Source organism: Pantherophis guttatus, chromosome 1, assembly GCF_059756535.1.
Source record: "Pantherophis guttatus breed Tessera chromosome 1, ASM5975653v1, whole genome shotgun sequence".
NCBI classification, from domain to species: domain Eukaryota; kingdom Metazoa; phylum Chordata; class Lepidosauria; order Squamata; family Colubridae; genus Pantherophis; species Pantherophis guttatus.
The window spans coordinates 16,478,450-16,504,502 of NC_142063.1; the positions used below are offsets into that span (position 1 = coordinate 16,478,450).

General features: G+C 45.1%; 1 protein-coding gene across 2 annotated transcripts in view; it reads left to right on the forward strand.

Moving 5' to 3' along the window:
- The window catches only part of NCAN (neurocan), a 151,073-nt gene that overhangs the window by 48,468 nt on the left and 76,552 nt on the right, over positions 1 to 26,053 (forward strand). The gene's annotated exons all lie outside the window — the stretch shown is intronic.

Consider the following 26,053-nt stretch of genomic DNA (forward strand, 5'->3'; position numbering starts at 1 on the left):
TCTATTCTATTCTATTCTATTCTATTCTATTCTATTCTATTCTATTCTATTCTTTGTAGCAGTGTTTGATTAAGACAAGCATTTTACCTGTTGTGAAGTGCAGATGACTGGTATGCCCAGATTTATTTCCAAGGAAATTTGTGGTCGTTTTTAATATATATATATATATATATATATATATACATGTATAATGTCACCTCCGCTATCCACCTTTACTGCTAATGTATGGCTCTAGCGAGACAGACGAGAGCCACAATGAAGCAGATGGACACTTGTGTAAATGTCTCATTATCCTCCTCATCCTTTAACACTCAAGTGGGACTATGGTTGCCACAAGGAAACATTTTGACTAAAGTACATAAAGAAGGAGAGGTTCCAACAAGCTGAAAGAATGAAGCATTGCTTAATTTTTTATTACATGCCATCAAGTGGTGCCAACTGTTAGCAACCACATGAAGAGATTTTCCCCATGTGGTGATCTGCCTTAAAACTGCTCCTTCCAGCATCTATTGCTGTTAAGTCCATCCACTTCCTTGCTGGTTGCCCTCTTCTTCTCTTCCCTTCCATCTTTCCCAGCAATATGGACCCCTCAGAAAGGTAGGTCTTGGCATCATGTATCCAAAACAGGATAAATTGAGCCTGATCATTTGTGCCTTAAATGAGAATCTGAGTTGATTTCCTCTATGTTCTATTTGTTGGCTGTCCATTTGTACGGTGAGAAATCTTCTCCAACACCAGAATACAGACATCATTTTCTGTCCTGCTTTTTCTAAGTCCAATTGCTTCAATGCTCATCTCAATTTGAATTTAAGAAGAATATTCTCAGAATAACAGTGTTGGAAGGGACCTTGGAGGTCTTCTAGTCCAACCCCCTGCTCAAGCAGGAAACCCTAGATCAAGGGTTTCGGCAACCCGTGGCTCTGGAGCCACATGTGGCTCTTTCGTCCCTCTGCTGCGGCTCCCTGTCGCTCAAAATATGCGTCACAACTGCCAATGTGCGATACCCACCGATGCACAATTTATTAAGCTTTTCAACCCCCGGTAGGCCAACCATGGATAAATCCAAGAAAAGAAAAGTTCCAGAAGAAAACAGAATCTTTAATTCAATTACATATGCTAGTTTTGTGGCCGCTCGAGAAATAGTCAGGCACAGGAAGGGTTTTGTGGCTCCCGGTGTTTTCTTTTCTGTGGGAAACGGGTCCAAATGGCTCTCTTGAGTGTTTAAGATTGCTGACCCCTGCCCTAAACCATTCCGGACAAATGTTTGTCTAATCTCTTCTTAAAAATTTCCAGTGTTGGAGCGCCCACAACTTTTGGAGGCAAGTCGTTCCACTGCTTAATCGTTCTCACTGTCAGGAAATTTCTCCTTAGTTCTAAGTTGCTTCTCTCCTTGATCGGTTTCCGTCCATTATTTCTTCTCCCATCTTCTGGTGCTTTGGAAAATAGATTGACCCTCTTCTTCTTTGTTCTCACCCCTTTGTACAGATTGCCCCCAATCCTCTCCCTGCTCCCCAAATTAGACTGGTTTAGCAATGGGAAGATCTACAGCAGTGATGGGTTCCTCCCGGTTCGGCCCGGTTCGGCCAAGCCGGTAGCGGTGACGATATGACATCACCGAACCGGTTCTCTTTGTTCAGGAGCTGGCCCCCCCTGCCCCCCTGCCCCTGCCCCCCCACGTTATTCTTACCTTTTATTTGGCCCCGCCCCCAATCTATTGCTACCTCCCGAATCCTAGCTGATTGGCTAGAAGGAAAAAAACTGTTTAAACTCTTGCCGTGGGGCTTCAAAGGGCCACCTTACAGCTGATCAGTGTTAAAAGGCAGTGTGATGGTAGACCGGTGCCTCCAAAAACGAATTAGTAGATCGGTGCCTCCAAAACCAAATGGATAGACTGGTGCCTCCAAAAATGAATGAGTAGACCAGTGCCTCCAAAAACAAATGAGTAGACCGGTGCCTCCAAAAACAAATGAGTAGACTGGTGCCTCCAAAAACGAATGAGTACACCGGTGCCTCCAAAAACAAATGAATAGAGAGGTACAGCTCTGCAAGCAGTTAAAAGCCTGGTAGACCAGTACCTCTGCTAAATCCTAAAGAATTGTCACGTGACCATCAAGCCACGACCACAAAATAAGCCACGACCACAGAACCGGTAGTAAAAAATTTTAGAACCCACCCCTAATCTACAGGGTTGCCCCGACTCCTTCAGCAACCAGCATCTCCTTTTCATCCCCATGGGCCAAGAGCTGCCCGCTACATATGACCAAAGCTCTCTCCTTCTGAAACCACTCAGAGGAAACAAGCCATACACAAGGAGTAAACTCCAAGTTGCAAATAATATACAGGCAATTAATTATTAATGGTAACTGTAAGAAAGCATAAATAAAGAATGAAGGTAAAAGAAAGGAAACACAGCTTCAAAATACTCACCACTAATGTCAGCTGGACGTCCTTTTCTTGTTACCATTCAATACCAGACAAACCACCCTCTGGCTCAAAATATTAGGTTCCTAATTGCACAATTCTGCGCTGACTACACACACTCACACACCCACTTTCACCTGCCTTTTTCTTAGAAAGAGGATTATTATATTAATAGGATCAATTAGCTTCTATTTATAGTGTACTGTGTAGATCTTGGTCTGATTCCAACAGTCTCTCCCTGCCAAAGTTCATTTCAAATCTCCAGGATGAGCCTCGGTGGCGCAGTGGTTAGAGTGCAGTACTGCAGGCTACTTCTGCTACCTGCCGGCTGCCTGCAATTTGACAGTTCAAATCTCATCAGGCTCAAGGTTGACTCAGCCTTCCGTCCTTCCGAGGTGGGTAAAATGAGGACTCAGATTGTTGGGGGCAAGAGGCTGACTCTGTAAAAACGGCTTAGACAGGGCTGTAAGGCACTGTAAAGCTCTATATAAGTCTACCCTCAAAATGACGCACACCAGAACAACTAGACACAAGAAGAGTTTTTTCCGATCGCCATCACTCTGCTAAACAAATAATTCTCTCAACACTGTCAAATTATTCACTAAGTCTGCATTACTATTAATCTTCTCATCGTTCCTATCACTCATCTCCTCCCACTCATGACTGCATGAGTGTTGCTCTATCCTTACGATTTATACTGATTGTTTCCTAGTATGATTCGATTGCTTATTTGTACCCTATGACTATCTTTAAGTGTTGTACCTTATGATTCTTGATGAATGTATCTTTTCTTTTTATGTACACTGAGAGCATATGCACCAAAGACAAATTCCTTGTGTGTCCAATCACACTTGGCCAATAAAGAATTCTATCTATCTATCTATCTATCTATCTATCTATCTATCTATCTATCTATCTATCTATGTATCTACCTATCTACCTACCTACCTATCATCTATCTAGCTAGCTAGCTAGCTAGCTAGCTAGCTATCTAGCTATCTAGCTATCTATGTATCTAGCTATCTACCTACCTACCTACCTACCTATCATCTATCTATCTATCTATCTATCTATCTATCTAGCTATCTATCTAGCTATCTACCTACCTACCTACCTACCTACTATCTATCTATCTAGCTATCTATCTATCTATCTATCTATGTATCTAGCTATCTACCTACCTACCTACCATCTATCTATCTATCTATCTATCTATCTATCTATCTATCTATCTATCCATCCATCCATCCATCCATCCATCCACCCACCCACCCACCCACCCATCTAGCTATCTACCTATCTACCTATCTACCTATCTACCTATCTACCTATCTACCTACCTACCTATCTTCTATCTATCTATCTATCTATCTATCTATCTATCTATCTATCTATCTATCTGCTATTGCTAAGTGCTATGAGTCAGTACCCTCTATCAAAAGCCTTCTGAGTGGGGAAAGTGGGGAGGAAAGGAGAAATGAGATGGTCTTGTCCGTCTTGATCTCTGCCCCACTGTCAAACACAGCTGTCATATTCCATGAGAGATTATGGTTTTTGTAGAGGGGAAAAAACCTCTATGTTTTCATGCTCTGGGAAAATCCCATAGACTCCAGCTTGCTTTAAATAAAAGGTAGTCCTCAACTTACAACAGTTAGTTTAATGACTGTTCAAAGTTACAACGGCACAGAAAATAGTGACGTATGCAGTGGTGGGTTCCTCCCGGTTCGGTCCGGTTCGGCCGAGCCGGTAGCGGTGACGATATGACATTACCAAACCGGTTCCCCCGCTGCCGCCCCCCCACCTCCCCACCCCCCCACGTTATTCTTACCTTTTATTTGGTCCCACCCCCAATCTATTGCTGCCTCCTGAGTCCCAGCTGATGACTAGAGGGAAAAAAACTGTTTAAACTCTTGCCACAGGGCTTCAAAGGGCCGTCCTACAGCTGATCAGTGTTAAAAGCAAACAAATGAGTCGGGTTGTAAGTGTGAGGACTGGTCGTAAGTGCGAGGACCTTCCAGAAATGATTCTGACCAGCTAGCCACGCCCACCTAGTCACATGACCTCCAAACCACACCCACAAAATAAGCCACGCCCACAGAACCGGTAGTAAAAAAATTTAGAACCCACCCCTGGACGTATGACCATTTTTCACACTTACAACCATTGCTGCATCTCCATGGTCATGCTTCTTAGGCAAATCACTGCTATTGTTAAATGAATGACATGGTTGTTAAACAATTTCAGCTTTCCCCCATTGACTTTACTTATTGGAAGCTGGCTAGGAAGGTCACAAATGGTGATTTATGTGATCCTGAGATTTTGGAATTGTTGTAAATATATGCTGGTTGCCCACCACTTGTCATGCCCCCATTGGAGTATGAATCTACGGGGGAAGATGAGCTGGAACAAGAGCCGACAAGAGATCGAGAGGGTGGCTCCGTTGGCCTTGGAGGAAACTGGGGAAGGGCAGAGTCAGTCCGGGCAAGGCCTTTCAGGTTTAGAAAGGCTTGCAGACATGGAGGAGCAGGAGAGACAGAGCTCAGGCAAAGAGCAAGGACCACCCCCTCCTGATCCTAGAGCATGGAGAGAAGAGAGAAGGCGAGAACAACGCAGACTCAGTCAGCTACGAGAGGAGAGTGCCCCGCCCCCTCCCTTCACAAGGCACATCTGGGGACTGAGATGTAAGGAGATGCTGGTGGGAGGGGCATTTGTCGGGAACAAGCGTTGAACAAACGTGTGCACTTGCCGACGCCTGGAGATTACTGTGCTCTGTCTTGTGAGGCTTGCCCGGTTTGCCTGCTTCGCTGAACTTCTTGCTCTGGTTACTGTTTGGCTAACCTGTCTTACTAGACTGCTGGGCCCTGGTTACTGTTTGGATAACTTGGCTTACTGGACTACTCGCAGCCAGAGGTTGCTGAAGATGCGTGTGAGAGCTTTGGTCTAGAACTTGTAGTAAACGTGGGGACGTTTGGGGGCAAAGTTGGAGCAATAAAGGGGAGTTAGACCTGTTCTCTGGCTGTGTTGCTTTCGTGCCATGCCTCGGATCATCACACCCCCCGAATACTAATCACATGACTGTGGGGGATGCTACTGCAGTCATAAGTGCAAGGACCGGTCATACCAGTGGTGGGTTCCTCCCGGTTCGGTCCGGTTCGGCCGAGCCGGTAGCGGTGACGATATGATGTCACCGAACCGGTTCTCCCCCCCCCACACCCACGTTATTCTTACCTTTTATTTGGTCCCACCCCCAATCTATTGCTGCCTCCTGAGTCCCAGCTGATGACTAGAGGGAAAAAAACTGTTTAAACTCTTGCCGCGAGGCTTCAAAGGGCCGTCCTACAGCTGATCAGTGTTAAAAGCAAACAAATGAGTCGGGTCGTAAGTGCGAGGACTGGTCGTAAGTGCGAGGACCTTCCAGAAATGACTCTGACCAGCTAGCCACGCCCACCTAGTCACATGACCTCCAAGCCACACCCACAAAATAAGCCACGGCCACAGAACCGGTAGTAAAAAAATTTAGAACCCACCCCTGGGTCATACGTCACTTTTTCCAGTGCTGTCGTAACTTTGAAAGGTCACTAAACGAATAGGACTACATGTAATTTATTAGGCAGTTGATTTGAAAGAGGTTAGCAAGAACAGTTCAGCGGTTTCCTCCGCTCCTTGCTCTGCTTTAAATAGATAATAAAAACTCTCCTTGACCCCTTAGCTTTTTAAAAATGCTGCATGATGTTTCAGGATCACCCTTTAATTGTACTAAGGTGGAACTAAACTTCCTTTTTGAATTCTTTGCCCTCTTTGGTTGCATGGAGGTAAAATTTAATCAACATTTTATTGAATGTAGCCCCAATTGCCTGCTAAAAGAGGAAGAGGCCATGTATCAAGTTAATAACTAACGGAATGAATATACCTACCAACCAAATAGGCCTTTTTGCATTTTATGTTCCTTAATAACCATATTTGCAAGCAGATCATACCACTTGGTAAGTGTCCTTGGCTACGTTTTGTTTCTTCAAAAGAAAAGCATGCGGTATTCACAGTCCCACAGCAAATCTTTTGAGTCAAAAAATCCAAAGTGGGGGTGTCATATCACACACGTAGAGAGGAATGTCCTACCCCCCCCCCCCAATGTTCAGAAGGTCGGATATAATCAGGGTGGAATTGAACAATTTTAGCAACCAGTTCTCTGGGTGGCCATGGCCATGGGGGTGTGGTCTACTTGGCCTCCTGCACCACGGTGGGGGGGAGGGGGTGTTGGGCGTTTTCACCCTCCCCAGGCTCCGGAGGCTTTCCTCGATCCTCTATGAGGGCGAAAACGGCTTCCTCTGGGCTCCAGAGGCCAGAAACGGGCCCATTTTTGGACTTCCAGTACTTCCGGTAAGCCCATTTTTCACCCTCCCCAGGCTCCGGAGGTTTTTCTCGAGCCTCCAGGAGGGTGAAAACGGCCTCCCCCGAGCTACGGAGGCCCACCGGAGGCCAAAAACGGGCCCATTTTCGGACTTCAGGAACTTCTGGGAGGCCCGTTTTTCGGCTTCCCAGAGCCCTGCACTTACCTGCCATCCAAACCTGGCCCTGCATACCTGGCCCTGCACTTACCTGGCATCCAAAACAGGCCATGTGGAGCAGGGATGGGTTCTAAATTGTTTTACTACCGGTTCTGTGGGCGTGGCTTATTTTGTGGGTGTGGCTTGGAGGTCATGTGACTAGGTGGGCGTGGCTAGCTGGTCAGAGTCATTTCTGGAAGGTCCTCGCACTTACGACCAGTCCTCGCACTCGTTTGTTTGCTTTTAACACTGATCAGCTGTAGGACGGCCCTTTGAAGCCCCGCGGCAAGAGTTTAAATGGTTTTTTTCCCTCTAGTCATCAGCTGGGACTCAGGAGGCAGCAATAGATTGGGGGTGGGGCCAAATAAAAGGTAAGAATAACGTGGGTGGGTAGGTGGGTGGGAGGGCGGGGGGGAGAACTGGTTCGGTGACGTCATATCGTCCCCTCTACTGGCTCGGCCGAACCGGACCGAACCGGGAGGAACCCACCACTGGTGTGGAGACTACTGAGAGGGGGGGGGGCAGCCAGTCCTTGCAACTATTGGTTTGGCAAACCAGATGTAAAATTAGCATCTATCTAGCCTTTGCGTTTTTCTAAGTGGCTGAAGTGTTTGCACACACACATGCCATCTTTGCCTTTACAAATAACTAAATGGGTCCTTCTTGCCTCAGTGGCCTCTGTTCTTGGTCATAACCAGTTTCCACACTTGTTTTTTTGTTTGTTTGTTTGTTTTTTACAACTCCTGTGTCTTGTTGTGGTCTTCTGAGGCCGTCTTGCTTTCTGGTGACTGTGTCAACAGGTGCAGGCAGTTGTCTTGACAACATTTTAATTTAATTTACTTGATATAAACACCGCCTGAAGTTGGTACCTAAATTGAATTACTTTAATTTCAATTAAATTTTCAGAAGTGGTTAACCCTTATCCACTTCTGGGCCACCTTTCGATTTCCTGTTCTAAAGCTGAGAAGGATAGATTGGCCCAAAGATTCCTAGGAAGATTCTAAGGCAAAGTGTGTGTGTGTGGGGGGAATGAAAACCTCAGTGCCCGACCCCCTGTGCATGCATGCGCATGTCCCCTGCAGGGGTCTCACCCCGTGTATGCGTGGCAGAGACCCAAAGACCAGCTGGCCGGCAGGAGGGGCGTGCGCGCATGCAAGGTGGACCTGGGTTGGGGCGACGGCTAGCGTCCCCGCAGAGAGGGCTCTGCGTGCCACTTGTGCCACACGTGCCATAGGTTCACCATCACGGTCCTAAACCATGAACGGCTTTAGAGATGTCCATCAATTGCAACCTGAAGGCAACTGGCAACCAGTACAGCTCACCGAGTAGAAGCATTATATGGGTATATTGAAGTGCACCCATAACTATAGGTAGTCCTTGACTTATGATCATTACTGACCATTCAAAGTTACAACGGCGCTGAAAAAAGTGACTTATGACCATTTTTCACGCTTATGACCGTTGCAATATCCCCATTGTCATGTGATCAAAATTTGAACACTGTACAACTGGCATGTACTTATGACGGTTGCAGTGTCCCAGGGTCTTGCAATCACCTCTTGTGACAAGCAAAGAAGGGGGAAGCCAGATTCCTGTAACAACCGTGTTAATGACTGAACTGAACTGCAGCCATTCCCTAAACCATTGTGGCAAGAAAGGTTGTATGAGCCTTGGTGGCGCAGCAGACTAAAGTGCTGTTAAGTAACACCAGCTGCCTGCAATTACTGCAAGTTCAAATCTCACCAGGCTCAAGGTTGACTCAGCCTTCCATCCTTTCGAGGTTGGGGGCTATTGGGGGCGAGTTATTGGCCCCCACGGACAGGGCTCGCAACTTGGGCGTCCTCCTGGATGCACAGCTGTCTTTAGAAGAGCATATGACGGCCGTGGCCAGGGGGGCTTTTTATCAGGTTCGCCTGATTCGCCAGTTGCGTCCCTTTCTGGATCGGGACTCCTTACGCACAGTCACTCAGGCACTCATCACTTCCCGCTTGGACTACTGCAATGCTCTCTACATGGGGCTCCCCTTGAGAAGCACCCGGAGGCTCCAACTGGTGCAAAATGCGGCCACGTGGGGGATTATGGGAGCGAGGGGGCACTCCCATGTGACGCCTCTCCTGCATGAGCTGCATTGGCTTCCAGTGGTCTTCCAGGTGCGCTTCAAGGTGTTGGTCACCACCTTTAAAGCGCTCCATGGCATCGGACCTGGGTTTTTGCGGGACCACCTTCTGCCGCCGATAGCCTCCCACCGACCAGTACGCCCCCACAGAGAAGGACTCCTCAGGGTGCCGTCAGCCAGGCAATGTCGGCTGGCGACCCCCAGGGGGAGGGCCTTCTCTGTGGCAGCTCCTGCCCTCTGGAACTATTTGCCCCCGGAGATACGAAGGATATCGGATCTCCGGGTCTTTCGCCGTGCCCTAAAAACTTTTCTTTTCCATCAAATAGGGCTGGCGTGAAACCCCCCCCTTTTTTTTAGCTTTTTAAATTGTCAATGGGTTTTAGTTTGAATGTTTTAAATTTTGGGCCAAAGTCATATAATTCTTTTTTAAAATTTTAAATTTTGTATTGGTATGTGTTTTAGTTCTGGCTGTGCACCGCCCTGAGTCCACTTGGAGAAGGGCGGGATATAAATTGAATAAATAAATAAATAGGTAAAATGAGGACCCGGATTGTGGGGGCAATAAGCTGACTTTATATAAAAAAGAACACTGCTTGGGGGGGGGGCGAAAGCCCTACTAAGCAGGTATATACAAAAGTATGAAGGCTATTGCTTAATGCATTGTAAGCCGCCCTGAGTCTCCGGAGAAAGGGCGGCATATAAATTGAACCAATAAATAAATAAATAAAATGGGACAAAACTCACTTAACAACCATCTTGCTTAGCAACAGAAATTCTGGGCTCAGCTATGGTCGTAAGTGGAGGAATACCTGTTCTTGTGTCATCGCATTCCAGACCGGTGGTGTTTGAAGGCAACCCGTGACTTCCCTCAGGGTAATGGATGTCAAAGCCAAACAGATTTTATTCTCTGGAGACTGTCATTGGAGAGTGTCAGGGAAAAAAAAGACAACTTTATCATTGTACAGCTAGGGATAATTTAAACCGTTCTCTCTCCCTCGAGCGTGGGGGGGGACAAGATATAAGACAGCCTCATGACAACCTGCAGTGATATATGAGAAAGACCTTGAGAATCGGGATGAAGAAACTGCTGTCTAGGGAACAGTCAGAAAAGAGACGGCATAGCCCGCAGCTGCATAATGGGTGGAGGGAAAGCTAAAAAGGGATCCACGGGGCAGTTCAAGGGCTGTAAAGGAGTCAGCTGGAGATTTGAACGTTCAGACTTCCATGATTTTGTTAATGTAGCCTTACAATGAGGTAGAATTAGCTCTTCTGGTTCCAAAGGTGTTTTTTCAAGAGGCAACTGGACTTTCTGGTTTCTCTTTGAAGACGTTTCACTTCTCATCCAAGAAGTTTCGTCAGCTCTGACAGGATGGTGGGGAATGGAAGGATTATCAAGCCTGGAAGCCATCTTTTTCGTTGGATCTTCAGGCCTGCCACCTTCATGGGAAACTGGGAGGGGGGATTGTATGGAGCCAGGGTGATATATAGTCGTAATAACATTCCTTTCTCAGAGAGTCAAGGACATCTTGCCTTGCACCTGGACGGATGAAACTGGGAGGCATCTCCAGTTGGGACGGTGCTTTGATTGGATCATGTGATGGACCTGTGGGTGCTGGGCAGGGACTTGAACTTTCCTTTGGGTGGAGAAAACCTGGAAGCTTTCAGATTCGGGTTTTCCCAGATGTGTCAATATGACATCTGTAATAAAATGGAACTTTGAGGAAACGCAAGCCTCGGAGGTTTCTTTCGTTGGGGGTGTTATTTGGAACCCTGACAAGGATTTATATTCCATGACCAGACAGCTGGTCATTTGCATCCTTTTAGAGAGTCGTTGAGGCCACTTGGAGGTTTGTCTGTGTCCTCAGGGTCGCCTGAGTGGTGCAAATGGGTGTGGAGCCTTTTTGGGACTGTTGAAAGGACTGTGTTGTAGACTGGAGATAGTTGATGTTATATCACCTTTATGGGCAAACATGACCTGGATGACTGAGAATCTCCATAGACATTCAGCTCCTCCGGTCGTGTTTCCTGTCTGGTCTTCCTGCCCAGCAGGGAAAAGAAAATATCAGGACACATCACAGCCAAGATCATAGTAGGCACACCAGCTGCATTGTTTAAATAGTGTTAAAGCTTTCTTGCACAGAATGGGACAACTCGCTGCGGCCAACTCCCTGTGGCGAACTCGCCACGGTCACCTTGCTCCAGGACAACTCCCCCCAGGATAATTTAACAATTCAGTTTCATTTTTTTTTTTTAAATTTGATTTATATGCCGCCCTTCTCCGGAGACTCAGGGTGGCTTACAATGCGTTAAGCAATAGCCTTCATACTTTTGTATATTTATACAAAGTCAGCTTATTGCCCCCACAAATTGGGTCCTCATTTTACCTACCTTAGAAAGGATGGAAGGCTGAGTCAACCTTGAGCCTTGGCGAGATTCGAATTTACAGTAATTAGAGACAGCTGGTGTTAATCACAATGCTTTTAGTCTGCTGAGCCACCAGCAGACTATTTATTTAAAATAAATAAAAATGCATTTTAATTTTTGTCATCTACATTTCATTCTATCCAGTGGTGAAATCCAAATTTTTTTACTACCGGTTCTGTGGGCATGGCCTGGTGGGCGTGGCGTGGCGGGCATGGCTTGGTGGGCGTGGCAAGTGAAGAATACTGCAAAATCTCCATTTCCACCCCATTCCAGGGGAAGGATATTGCAAAATCTCCATTCCCACCCCACTCTGGGGCCAGCCAGAGGTGGTATTTGCCGGTTCTCTGAACTACTCAAAATTTCCGCTACCGGTTCTCCAAACTGCTCAAAATTTCCGCTACCGGTTCTCCAAACTGCTCAAAATTTCCGCTACCGGTTCTCCAGAACCTGTCAGAACCTGCTGGATTTCACCCCTGATTCTATCCCTCCATTGGCATCCTTTCTTTAATGATTCTATTCCCCCGTTTCTTTGATATTAGTGTAACTCTTGTTCCACAGTAAGTTGTCTCGCGACGAGTTGGTAATGGCAAGTTGGCTGTGGCAATTTGTCATAGACCCTTTCTTGACATACCCAGATGCTTTCCATCATTTCACCAATCAGACCTCCAATTTTGGGGAGGGGGATCCTGGGACAGGAAAAGAAACTGCACCAGTGAAAACAAGGACGAGGGGTGACATGATAGCAGTGTTCCAATATCTCAGGGGCTGCCACAAAGAAGAGGGAGTCAAACTATTCTCCAAAGCCCCTGAGGGCAGGACAAGAATCAATGGGTGGAAACTAATCAAGGAGAGAAGCAACCTAGAACAAAGGAGAAATTTCTTGACAGAACAATTACTCAGTGGAACAACTTGCCTCCAGAAGTTGTGAATGCTCCAACACTGGAAGTTTTTAAGAAGAGATTGGACAACCACTTGTCTGAAATGGTATAGGGTTTCCTCCCTATGCAGGGGGTTGGACTAGAAGACCTCCAAGGTCCCTTCCAACTTTGTTATTCTATTCCAATTCCTTCCTTGGTAGCTACTATATGGGTGATAGGGGCATCCTCGTTGGGGAGAGTATCCCAAAAGTCCAGTCTCACCAATTGTTTGATTAATTTTATTTATTAATCAGATTGATAGCCTGCTGCAGTCTCAGCGATTCTCAGGGGGCTCACAAAAACAAACAAACACAATATCAATAAGAGCATAAAAGGTGAAAGGTAAAGGCAAAGGTTCCCCTCGCACATACGTGCTAGTCGTTCCCGACTCTAGGGGGCGGTGCTCATCTCCGTTTCAAAACTGAAGAGCCAGCGCTGTCCAAAGACGTCTCCGTGGTCATGTGGCCGGCATGACTCAACGCCAAAGGCGCACGGAACGCTGTTACCTTCCCACCAAAGGTGGTCCCTATTTTTCTACTTGCATTTTTTATGTGCTTTCGAACTGCTAGGATGGCAGAAGCTGGGACAAGGAACCGGAGCTCACCCCGTTACGCAGCACTAGGGATTCGAACCGCTGAACTGCCGACCTTTCAATTGACAAGCTCAGAGTTTTAACCACTGAGCCACCGTGTCCCTGGAATTTAAGCTTAAAAACGCAGTACAATTATAACCTCCAACAGTATGTTTCATTGGCCTCCCATGTCCTCCAAAGCTGTCTTCAATGTTATCCAGAACACAGAGGCTGTTGGAAACCAAAGAACATCCAACAGAAAGTCTCAAAGGTGCTTTTTCAAAAGGCAACTGGACTATTGCCTTTAAAAAAAAACATCTTTGAGGCAACTATGATCTGGATGATTGAAAATCTCCACAGACATACTTCTAACAAGGTGATTCCAGTGGGCTGTCCCCATCACTGAAAATCATACCGTTTTTATCATGTCAGCCACCCAGAGTCACATGATAGTGAGATAGGCAAGCATATACATCGAATGAATGAATGAATGAATGAGCCTTGGTGGAGCAGCGGACTAAAGTGCTGTTAAGTAGCACTTAGCTGCCAGCTGCCTGCAATTACTGCGAGTTCAAATCTCACCAGGCTCAAGGTTGACTCAGCCTTCCATCCTTCCGAGGTGGGTAAAATGAGGACCCGGATTGTGGGGGCAATAAGCTGACTTTGTATAAAAAAGAACACCGCTTTGGGGGGGGGGCAAAAGCCCTACTAAACAGGTATATACAAAAGTATGAAGGCTATTGCTTAACGCATTGTAAGCCGCCCTGAGTCTCCAGAGAAGGGCGGCATATAAATCGAACCAATAAATGAATGAATGAACGAACAAACGAATGAAATAAAATTCTGGATTTCAATCTTCCTGACTGCTGAAGTCGGATGTTTTTCCTAGCCCAAATGCAGTGGTGGGTTTCCAATATTCTTACCACCGGTTCGTCCCGCGCACGCACGCTCATTTCACATGCCCGCCTTCCGCGCATGTGCTTTGCTCGCTCATGCGCCTTCCGTGCATGCGCCTGGCCTCGAAAACATGCCTAAATAGGACATCATAGAGCCGGGGCAGGTGGGCAGGCCCACCCATGATCTCTGCTACCATTTCGGGCGAACCGGTATGAACCAGCTGAATACCAAATGCAGTAGTTGGGGCAACTTTATTGGGGAAATGTGGCTCTATTGGTAACCAAGTGCCAAGCCATAAAAAGCTTCATAAATTAAAATTAGCACATTAAACTTAAATTAAACTCTAATTAATTTAAACCCTAATTAAAATTAAATTAAATTAAATTGAAATGAAATGAAACTTAAATTAAATTAAGGTTAGATTAAATGTGACGCACATGCAAACGGGGCAGGGCTTTAATCACCCAATCATAGCTGCCAATTTGACTTTTTGGACAACTCCTCTCCCATGGATGGTCCTGGCTAGTTCCTCTTGAAGCTTAAAGCCTGGTGTTAAAGGGGGCAAAAGTATTAGCTCTTTTAAAACTTTTCACAATTAGATGTGGTGGTGGACTTTAGGAGAAACCTTCCCATACTACCACCTCTTACAATACTAGACAACACAGTATCAACAGTAGAGACCTTCAAATTTCTAGTTTCTACCGTATCTCATGACCAAAATGGACACCCAACATCAAAAATGTCATCAAAAAAGCACAACAAAGAAAGTTCTTTCTGCACCAACTCAGGAAGCTCAAACTGCCCAAGGAGCTGCTGATCCAGTTCTACAGAGGAATTATTGAGTCTGTCATCTGCACCTCTATAACTGTCTGGTTTGGCTCTGCAACCCAACAAGACAGACTCAGACTTCAATGGATAGATAGAACTACAGAAAAAAAACAATGGCTACCAACCTGCCTTCCATGGAGGTCCTGTATACTGCACGAGTCAAAAAGAGGGCTGTGAAAATATCCACAGACCCCTCACATCCTGGACATAAACTGTTTCAACTCCTACCCTCAAAACGACACTATAGAGCACTGCACACCAGAACAACTAGACACAAGAACCGTTTTTTCCCCGAACGCCATCACTCTGCTAAACAAATAATTCCCTCAACACTGTCAAACTAGTTATTAAGTCTGCATTACTATTAATCTTCTCATCGTTCCTATCACCCATCTCCTCCCACTTATGACTGCATGACTGTAACCTTGTTGCTGGTATCCTTAAGGTTTATATTTATTTATTTTATGTATTTGATTTGATTTCTATACCGCCCTACTCCCGAAGGACTCAGGGCGGTGCACAGCCAAACAATAAAATACACACATAAAAATTTTTAAAAAGTGGAATTAAAATCAAATTAAATAGTTTTGGCCCAGACAAATTAAAACCCCAATCAATTTAAAACCAATTTTAAAATTTGAATATATAAAATACTAAAAAATATTAAAATTTAAAAATCTTTTATAAGAGAGGGAGAAAATTAGGCCAGGCCCGCCTGGTGAAATAAAAAGGTCTTTAGAGCGTGGCAGAAGGTGCGCAGATCCGGGATCCTCCATATTTCCGGGGGGAGCTCGTTCCAGATAGTAGGTACCCCCACAGAGAAGGCTCTCCCCCTGGAGGCCGCCAGTCGGCATTGTTTGGCCGACGGCACCCGGAGGAGCCCCTCTCTATGAGAGCGTACCGGCCGGTGGGAGGCTATTGGTGGTAGTAGGCAGTCCCGCAAGTACCCAGATCCTGAGCCATATTGACTGTTTCCCTATGACTATCATTAAGTGTTGTACATCATCATCATCATCATCATCATCATCACCATCATCATCATTATTATTATTATTATTATTATTATTATTATTATTATTATTTCAATTTATATGCCGCCCTTCTCTGGAGACTCAGGGTGGCTTACAATTCGTTAAGCAATAGCCTTCATACTTTTGTAAATACCTGCTTAGTAGGGCTTTCGTGCCCCCCCCAGCGGTGTTCTTTTTTATACAAAGTCATCTTATTGCCCCCACAATCCGGGTCCTCATTTTACCTACCTCGAAAGGATGGAAGGCTGAGTCAATCTTGAGTCTGGTGAGATTCGAACTTGCAGTAATTGCAGGCAGCTGGTGCTACTTAACAGCACTTTAATCTGCTGCGCCACCAAGGATCTTGACAAATGTATCTTTTCTTTCATGTACTCCGAGAACATATGCACCAAGACAAATTCCTTGTGTGTCCAATCACACTTGGCCAATAAAGAATTCTATTCTATTCTATTATTCACAATCCCCTTTTCTAGCAATAAATGCCCCTCACTTCCCCACCCTCATCCTTAATGTAAAAAGAGATGCTGCAGAGAAGCTGGCAAAGATTAGGGAATTAGAGTCTGAAGGAAGGCAATAAACCAGGCTGCTTGGAGGAATGCAGTACAGAGTCAATTTCTATAAAAGATCAAGGGGAAAGTGGATGAAGATAAAACTTGGCAATGTTTTGCAACCGGGACTTTAAAAGAAAAAGAAACTGAAGGCTTGATTTTGGCTGTGCAAGAGCAATCTATTCGAACTAATACAACCAAGTCCAGAACTGGGGGAAAAAAATCATCAAATGATTCAAAGTGCAGATTGCGCAAAGAAGCAGAAGGAACAATAGATTCCGATACTCGGCTTGTGCAAGAAGAAACTGATGATAAACAACAACATAGCACAGTTGCCCAAATGATTCCCTGGAACATCTGTAAAAATTATCATGTGTTGGTAATAAAAAGTTGGTGAGAACATAAAAGAGTTGAAAAAGTAGTTGAAAATGAGCAGAGCAAAATATTGTGGCATTTCCAAATGCAAACTGATAAAAGTCTTGGCTCATAATACACCAAACTAAAATGCGTGGATAATGTGTGTAGGTAACTGATATGTAGATACCAGGAGATGGTAGAATAGAAGACAAAAGGATTGGAAAAGATCACAAAGTATTTAAGATCTGAAGACCAAAATTGAAAGATTATGGCATAACCCAGACACGGTGGTCCCGGTGGTTATTGGCACAATGGGTACCATACCTCAAAATTTTAAATAGAAATTTTTAAAAAATCTATGCATTGACAATGTTTCCATGTGTCAATCACAAAAGGCCATACTGCTTAGATCTTCACATGTGCTCCACCAATACATTACAACATCCCAAGTTCTTGGGAAGAAATCAATGTGTACGAAGGCCAATACCAGTTAATGAACTGGCAACAGCTGTGTCTTCACATTGCTGGGAACAGAAAAGAATTTAACATATTAAATTCTGCCAACTTCCAGCAACTCTTGGCATTCATTAAAGCAACAATAAAGCAACTCATTAAGCAGCTGTGTCTTTTTCTAAACTCAAGCAACAGGTGCTGCGTTCACACGCCTTACCTATTTTGAGGCATCTTTTCAGACACTAAAGCACTGAAGTGCTGGGGAAAAAATTGCTTCATTTGCAACTGGGGTCTCTCTGTCTTGTAGCCAACGCTTCATTTCACGATGCCCAAGATGACATAGAAGCAAAGAAAAGTCATAGCAGAAAAAGACCGAGTGATCCATCAAGCCTGCCCTTTGATTTTTTAAAAAATTTTGCCAGATGATCGACATGTGTTTATCCCAAGCATATTTAAACTAATAAGGGACGCAGTTACTAATAAGGGATGCGGTAGCTCAGTGGCTAAGACACTGAGCTCGTCGATCGAAAGGTTGGCAGTTCAGCGGTTCGAATCCCTAGTGCCGCGTAATGGGGTGAGCTCCCGTTACTTGTCCCAGCTTCTGCCAATCTAGCAGTTCGAAAGCACGTTAAAAAAAATGCAAGTAGATAAATAGGGACCACCTTTGGTGGGAAGGTAACAGTGTTCCGTGCGCCTTTGGTGTTTAGTCATGCCGGCCACATGACCACGGAAACGTCTTCGGACAGCACTGGCTCTTCAGCTTTGAAACGAAGATGAGCACCACTCCCTAGAGTCAGGAACGACTAGCACATAAGTGCGAGGTGAACTTTTACCTTTACAAATACTGGCCCGCTACCTCAGCTGGAAGTTGGTTCCACGTAAATTCTCTTCTGGCTTTATTCTCATAGCACCACTCCAAAACAGGTTGGGCTTAGAGACCACTGTTTCTTAACACTTGTAGAGACCTTCACAGATGCAAAGATTGCTTTTACTCCTAGTTAGGATTGTGTGCATGCATGTGTTTTGGAGGCTTAACATGTTGGACAAACCCAACCAACTTGCTTCGTTTATGATTCTATAAACAGAACACTAATTTTGGTTGATGAAGGTTATGGTGAACCAGATATCTGAGCAGGCAAAGAAGGGCATGGATTGGGGAGAAAGGAGGACATACTAACTGTTGAACAGTGGGAAAAAAAAGTACCGTATTTATCGGAGTATAAGACGCACCTACCTTTTTTGGTGAGGAAAACAAGAAAAAGAAACCTGCCTCTGCCTCCCAGCAATTTTGCCTCGTTGCAACAAACAGCAAACAGCCTGCTTTACTTTCATTTTCGCTTTCAGCATAGCTTGATTAGCACAAGAAAAAAAAATCTGCTCCCAGCAATTTACCTCCTTGCAGCAAGCAGCAGAGGCCGGCGCAAAACAGTTGAGAGCAAAACAGCTGAGAGTCAGGAGGCTGAGCCAATCAACTTGTGCTAATTAGGCTGTGCTGAAGCTGAAAGGAGCTGTTTCTTCTTGCTGCTTGCTGCAAGGAGGTAAACTGCTGGGAGGCAGAGTCCAAAGGGTGAGGAGCAATGAATGGGTGGGGCTACATTCGGTGTATAAGACGCACCTAAATTTTCACCCCCTTTTAGGGGGGGGGAAGTGCATCTTATACTCCGAAAAATATGGTACTTAGGCAAATGTGTACTGTTGTCAGGTTCCAAAACCAAAAAAGACTTCCAGAGTTACTTCCAAACAGAGTTGCTCGTCTCCTATAGACAGAATCTTGCCAAATTTAAGAAACTACAAGTACTCCTCAACTTATGACCACAATTGAGCCCCAAAGTTATGTTGTTAAGTGACCAATTGGTTAAGCGAGTTTTGCCCCCATTTTACGACTTTTCTTGCCACATTTGTTAAGTGAATCGCTGCAGTCGTTAAATTAATAACATGGTTGTTAATGAATCTGGTTTCCCCACTGACTTTGCTTGTCAGAAGGTCACAAATGGCAATTACATGACTCCTGGACACTGCATCTGTCATAAATGTGAGTCAGTTGCCAAGCATTTGAATGTAAATCATGTGACCAAGGGGATGCTGCAATGGTTGTAAGTATGAAAAATGGTCAAAAGTCACTTTTTTCAGTGATGTTGTAACTTTGAACAGTCACTAAATGAACTGTTTTAAGTCGAGGCCTACCTGTACTTGCATCAGTGGTGGGTTCCTCCCGGTTCGGCCTGGTTCTCCTGAGCCGGTAGCGGTGACGATAATGACGTCACTGAACCAGTTCTTCCCCCCCTGCCCACCCACCCACCCACCCGCGCCCACTCACCCACCTCCCGCGTTATTCTTACCTTTTATTTGGCCCCACCCCCAATCTATTGCTTCCTCCTGAGTCCCAGCTGATGGCTAGAGGGAAAAAACCTGTTTAAACTCTTGCCACTTCAAAGGGCCGCCCTACAGCTGATCAGTGTTAAAAGAAAACAAATGAGTAGACCAGTGCCTGCAAAAATACATGAGTAGATCAGTGCCTGCAAAAATAAATGGGTAGACCAGTGCCTGCAAAAACAAATGGGTAGACCGGTACAGCTCTGCAAGCAGTTAAAAGCCTAGTAGACCAGTACCTCTGCTAAATCCTAAAGAATTGTCACATGACCATCAAGCCACGCCCACAAAATAAGCCATGCCTACAGAACCGGTAGTAAAAAAATTTAGAACCCACCCCGACTTGCATCATTAAAGTTATACTGTGAGAATTTCTGACCAACCTATCTAAACTTCACTGTCTCTTTGTCCCTGTTAAATGAGCCCCTCCTTCCTGGAAATCCAGACTACATTCCACCACACTATATATGAAATTACCTTTTTCCAGCACCAAAAAACCTGGTTTTTTCCAATCCCCATGTTTTTCCAACAAATCTTTTATCTTCAAAAACCTATGCTAGCAGTAATATAGGGTTGACAACAAAGTGCTTTTCAAACTTCACCAAAAAATCATACGACGTGTCGTGTGATCTACAGATTACAGTGATCATAGATTTGAATGGGCTGGATTGAAGCCAATTACTGGAATCAGGAAATCAGTTGAATAACATAAATCTAGGCTGTCGGATCTGTCGCTGGACATGGGAAAGGGGAAGAAAGAAGCAGACAATTATAAATGACTACTGTTGGGGAAACAGTGCAAATAAATAAATAAATTAAAGTCACTCAGAAAATGGACAGTATTTGATTGCAAGGCTGCTGTATGCCTGTTGGACAAAGGAGATGAGAACAAAAAGGGGTACTTAAATGGCTGTCACAGAGAAGAGGGGATTGACCTATCATGTTTCCCCGAAAATAAGACCCTGTCTTATATTTTTTTGAACCCTAAATTAAGTGCTTGGCCTTATTGCCATGCGCTTAAAATAATAATAATAATAATAATAATTTTATTTCTATACCGCCCTTCTCCCGAAGGACTCAGGGCGGTGTACAGCCTATTTAAAAGCACAGAAACAAAACAACAATTAAAATTTAAAATCATTAAATAATTAGGCTCCAATTAAAATCCCAGAAATTTAAAATACCCCAATTTAAAACGTTATATTAATAGCCCGGCCTGGCGGAACAACAGGGTCTTCAGAGCGCAGCGAAACACCCGGAGGTCGGAGATCTTACGTATTTCCGGGGGCAGTTCATTCCACAGGGCTGGGGCTCCCACAGAGAAGGCCCTCCCCCTGGGTGTCGCCAGCCGACATAACTTGGCCGATGACACCCTGAGGAGACCCTCTCTGTGGGAGCGGACTGGTCGGTGGGAGGCTATTGGTGGCAGAAGTCGGTCTCGAAGGTACCCGGGTCCTATGCCATGGAGCGCTTGGGCTTATTATCAGGGGATGACTTATTTTGGGGGAAACAGAGTATTCTCCAAAGTACCCGAGGGCTGGAGAAGAAGTAACGAGTAGAAGATCATTAAAGAAAGAGCCAACCTAGAATTAAGGAGACATTTCTTGACAGCGAGAACAATTATTCAGTGGAACGGCTTGCCTCCAGAAGTTTTATTTATTTTTTTATTTTACTTCGAATTTATATACCGCCTTTCTTCCTGGGAACTCAGGGCGGTGTACAGCCAGATAAAAACACATAATATAAACATTAAGAACAGATAAAAAGGAAATATCTCAAATTGGCCAAAAATTTAAAAAACATACAAATTTAAAATCATTTAAAAGGATTTGTTAGGCCAGCCCGGCTTGTTGGAAAAGGAAAGTTTTAAGGGCACGGCGGAAGGCACGGAGGTCTTGGATTCTCCTTATCTCTGGGGGCAGCTGATTCCAGAGGGTGGGAGCCCCCACAGAGAAGGCCCTCCCCCTGGGGGTCACCAGCCTGCATTGCTTGGCTGATGGCACCCTGAGGAGGCCCTCTCTGTGGGAGCGCACGGGTCGATGGGAGGTCGTCGGTGGCAGAAGGCGGTCTCGGAGATAACTAGGTCCTATGCCATGGAGCGCTTTAAAGGTGGTAACCAACACCTTGAAGCGCACCCGGAAGACCACTGGGAGCCAGTGCAGCTCGCGCAGGAGCGGTGTTATGCGGGAGCGCCATGCAGCTCCTGTAATTACCCACGCGGCTGCATTCTGGACCAGTTGGAGCCTCCGGGTGCTCTTCAAGGGGAGCCCCATGTAGAGAGCGTTGCAGTAGTCCAGGTGAGAGGTGACGAGGGCATGAGTGACGGTGCACACGGAATCCCGATCAAGAAAGGGGCGCAACTGGCGAATCAGGCAAACCTGACAAAAGGTCCCCCTGGCAACAGCCGTCAGATGTTCCTCCAAAGACAGCTGCGTATCCAGGAGGACTCCCAGATTGCGCGCCCTCTCAACGGGGGCCAAAGACTCGCCCCCGATAGTCAGCAATGGAGTCAGCTGACTATATTGGGATCCCGGGAATCACAGCCACTCAGTCTTGGAAGGGTTGAGCTTGAGCTTGTTCCTCCCCATCCAGATCCGTACAGCCTCCAGGCACTGGGCCATCACTTCAAGGGCATCGCTGAGGTGGCCTGGGGTGTGGGTGCTCCATCATTGGAGGTTTTCAAGAAGAGTCTAGACAGCCATTTGTCCAGTATGGTAGGGGGTCTTCTGCTTGAGCAGGGAGTTGGACTAGAAGACCATCAAGGGTTCTTCCAACCCTATGATTTTATGTTCTATGTTCCTTTTGCTGGATGTCTAGTAGCTCTAATGGAGAATCACAATCTCTTGGAGTTAAATTCTCAGGAACCATGAGACGGATGGAGCCAAAATCAGTGGTGGGTGGGACTAAAAGAAAGTCTCATCGTTTTTCCATTCTGCTCAGCAGGTTTCCAGGGAGAAGATCTCTGGTCAGAGATCACTTTTAGGAAAGTTTCGGGATTCAGTTTGTGGTCGGAGACAACCACTTGCTTTAACCACTGCTCCGCACTGTCTTTCTGGGTAGAGTTTCTCTAGAAGAATAAGTGCTTACTTACTCTTCCTGATCAATTTATTGAGCTTGGTTTCTAACGTCAGTGAACCTGGATTTTGAAAGTGAATTATTTTTGCTCATTACCTTCAACAGGATTGCAGAGACAACAGGACCCTTCAGTTAGTCCCAAATGTGGTTTTTCAAGAGGCAACTGGACTTCCTTGTTTTTCTTTGAAGACGTTCTGCTTCTCATCCAAGGAGCTTCTTCAGCTCTGACTGGATGATGGGGAATGGAAGGATTTCTATTCCTTGCAGACAGCTGGTCATTTGCATCCTTTTAGAGAGCCCTTGAGGCCACCCGGAGGTTTATCTGTGTCCTCAGGGTCACCTGAGTGGTGCAAATTGGTGTGAAACCTTCTTGGAACTGCTGAAAGGATTGTATTGTAGATATCCCTCCCCCTCCCCCTCTGTTGAAAGAAGGCTGTGCCATACAATTTTGACATACATTTATTGAACAGACCCTGAGGACACAGATAAACCTCCAAGTGGCCTCGATGACTCTCTAAAAGGATGCAAATGACCAGCTGTCTGCAAGGAATGTAAATCCTTCCATTCTCTACCATCCAGTCAGAGCTGAAGAAGCTTCTTGGATAAGAAACGAAACTTCTTCAAAGAAAACCCAGAAAGTCCAGTTGCCGCTTGAAAAAAGCACCTTTGGGACAACCATGACCTGGATGACTGAAAATCTCCATAGACACACTGTCAAGTTTCGAGGTCGTCTCAAATAAATTGCATTTCAAACAAAGTCTTTGAAGAAAAACTCCTATTTATTAAGCACGACATTCTAAAACCCGACTCCATCGAAGCCAACACTGACTTCCAGACCCAAAACCCTCCCTTTCCATTCCTCACTGCCCTGCATTCATTGGCCCTCTTCCAAGTCATTCTACCCCTAATCTACCGCTCCAGCTCAAAGGAATTTCCCCCCTCCCATCCCATCTCCTAGAGGATATTATCTCCAGGGAAAATAAGTAGGTGAAAAGTCAAATGTCCCTTTCCAGACGCCTCCACTTCTCCTTCTTATGTCAGCACTAGAGTAAATGCAGCTTGAAGTGCTGACACACACATTAGTTGGGTCCCTGAGAATAGCTGTTTCCCTTCCCTTCCTCTTTCCTCCCCATTTGTCTCCTTTTGCTATAATTGGTTCCAGTTGGCTGCAGAGAAAAATCAATCAGAAAGATGAGCAAATAACTGCCTCTCCGCAGTGATGATTGATTTCAGCATAGACCAATCTGGAGAGAGGAAAACAGTTTTTTTCATCAGGGTGAAGAAGTTGACCCATAATCTGTGCAGGGGAGGAGGCTGAGAGATCTGATGTGTACATATTTCAAGTGTTTAACTAAATTTAGGGTGGAAAAAAGAAATACTGATATATTAAACTCTGAGGAGTGAAGCCAATTGAAAACTACTACTCTAGAAAGCGCAAAAAGATCTTGTTCAAACTTCTGCCTGGTCCTGAGCCGAATTTCAAGGCAGGAAATTTTCCCTAGGTTCATACAACATGCTAAAGGTAAAGGTAAAGGTTCCTCTCACACATATGTGCTAGTCGTTCCTGACTCTAGGGGGGCAGTGCTCATCTCCGTGCCAGTGCTGTCCGAAGACGTCTCTGTGGTCATGTGGCCGGCATGACTAAATGCCGAAATGGCACGGAGAGCTGTTACCTTCCCACCAAAGGTGGTCCCTATTTTTCTACTTGCATTTTTTATGTGCTTTCGAACTGCTAGGTGGGCAGAAGCTGGGACAAGTCACGGGAGCTCACCCCGTTATGCGGCGCTAGGGATTCGAACTGCTGAACAGCCGACCTTTCGATCGACAAGCTCAGTGTCTTAGCCACTGAGCCACCACATCCCTTACAACATGCTAGGCTAAGATAAAAGGGGATTCTCTCCTCTGTGGTTCAGCACATTGTCTTTGCGTCTTGTACAATCTGATAAAAGTGGTTTGTTTATGGAGGGAGTAACAAGTTATGGGTAGTTCTTGACTCAACAATCACACTTGGGACCAGAACATGGGTTTTTAAAATTTGAAATTGGTTTTAAATTGAAATGTTTTAAATTATGGCCAAATTTATTTAATTATTTTAAATCTATTTTAACTTTTGTGTATTAAAGTGTTTTACTTTGGCTGTTCACCACCCTGAGTCTGAAAGGAGAAGGGCGGTATAGAAATCTGTAAAAATAAATAAACAAACATACAAACAAACAAACAAACAAACAAACAAACAAACAAACATCCAAGACTAAGTGATGCGATCCTTAAGGGACTCATCATGCCTGATTTTACAATCTTTTCTGGGGTGATTGTTAAGCGAATCATAACGTTGTTAAGCAAATCTGGCTGGTTGCCCAGTAGCCAAATTTTGATCACATGACTGCTGGGATGCTGTACAGGTAGTTCTAGACCACAGGTGAGCTCAAAATTTCTGTAAAACAGCTGTTAAGTGAGTTTTGCCCCATTATGCAACCCTAGAACTAAGGAGAAATTTCCTAACAGAACTAATCAGTGGAACAACTTGCCTCCAAAAGTTATGAATGCTCCAACACTGGAAGTTTTTAAGAAGAGATTGGACAACCATTTGTCGGAAATGGTATAGGGCAGTGATGGCTAACTTTTTCTGGACCAAGTAGCCAAAGCGCAAGCGTGTGCACCCCCAAAATGCAATGCACGTCCTCCCTGCACATGCCCCAGCCCCCACACATGAGCAGCAGAGATCCAAAGAACAGCTGGCCAGTGGCAGGCGCACGCACATGTGCAGCTGAGCTGCGTGCCACTTCTGGCACACGTGCCATAGATTTGCCATCATGGGTATAGGGTTTCCTGCCTGAGCAGGGGGTTGGACTAGAAGATCACCAAAGTCCCTTCCAACTCTGTTTTCTCTTCTCTTCTCTTCTCTTCTCTTCTCTTCTCTTCTCTTCTCTTCTCTTCTCTTCTCTTCTCTTCTCTTCTCTTCCCTTCCCTTCCCTTCCCTTCCCTTCCATTCCATATTCTATTCTATTCTATTCTATTCTATTCTATTCCATTCCCTTCCCTTCCCTTCCCTTCCCTTCCCTTCCCTTCCCTTCCCTTCCCTTCCCTTCCCTTCCCTTCCCTTCCATATTCTATTCTATTCTATTCTATTCTATTCTATTCTATTCTATTCTATTCTATTCTATTCTATTCCCTTCCCTTCCCTTCCCTTCCCTTCCCTTCCCTTCCCTTCCCTTCCCTTCCCTTCCCTTCCCTTCCCTTCCATATTCTATTCTATTCTATTCTATTCTATTCTATTCTATTCTATTCTATTCTATTCTATTCTATTCTATTCTATTCTATTCTATTCTCCATTCCATTCTTGCCACTGTTGTTAAAGTGGATCACTGCAGCTGCTAAATTAATAACACAGTTATAAAATGAATCTGGCCGCCATTGACTTTGCTTGTCAGAAGATTGCAAAAGGTGATGACGTATCCCCTGGACTGCAACCATCATAAATACGATCCAGTAGCCAAGCAT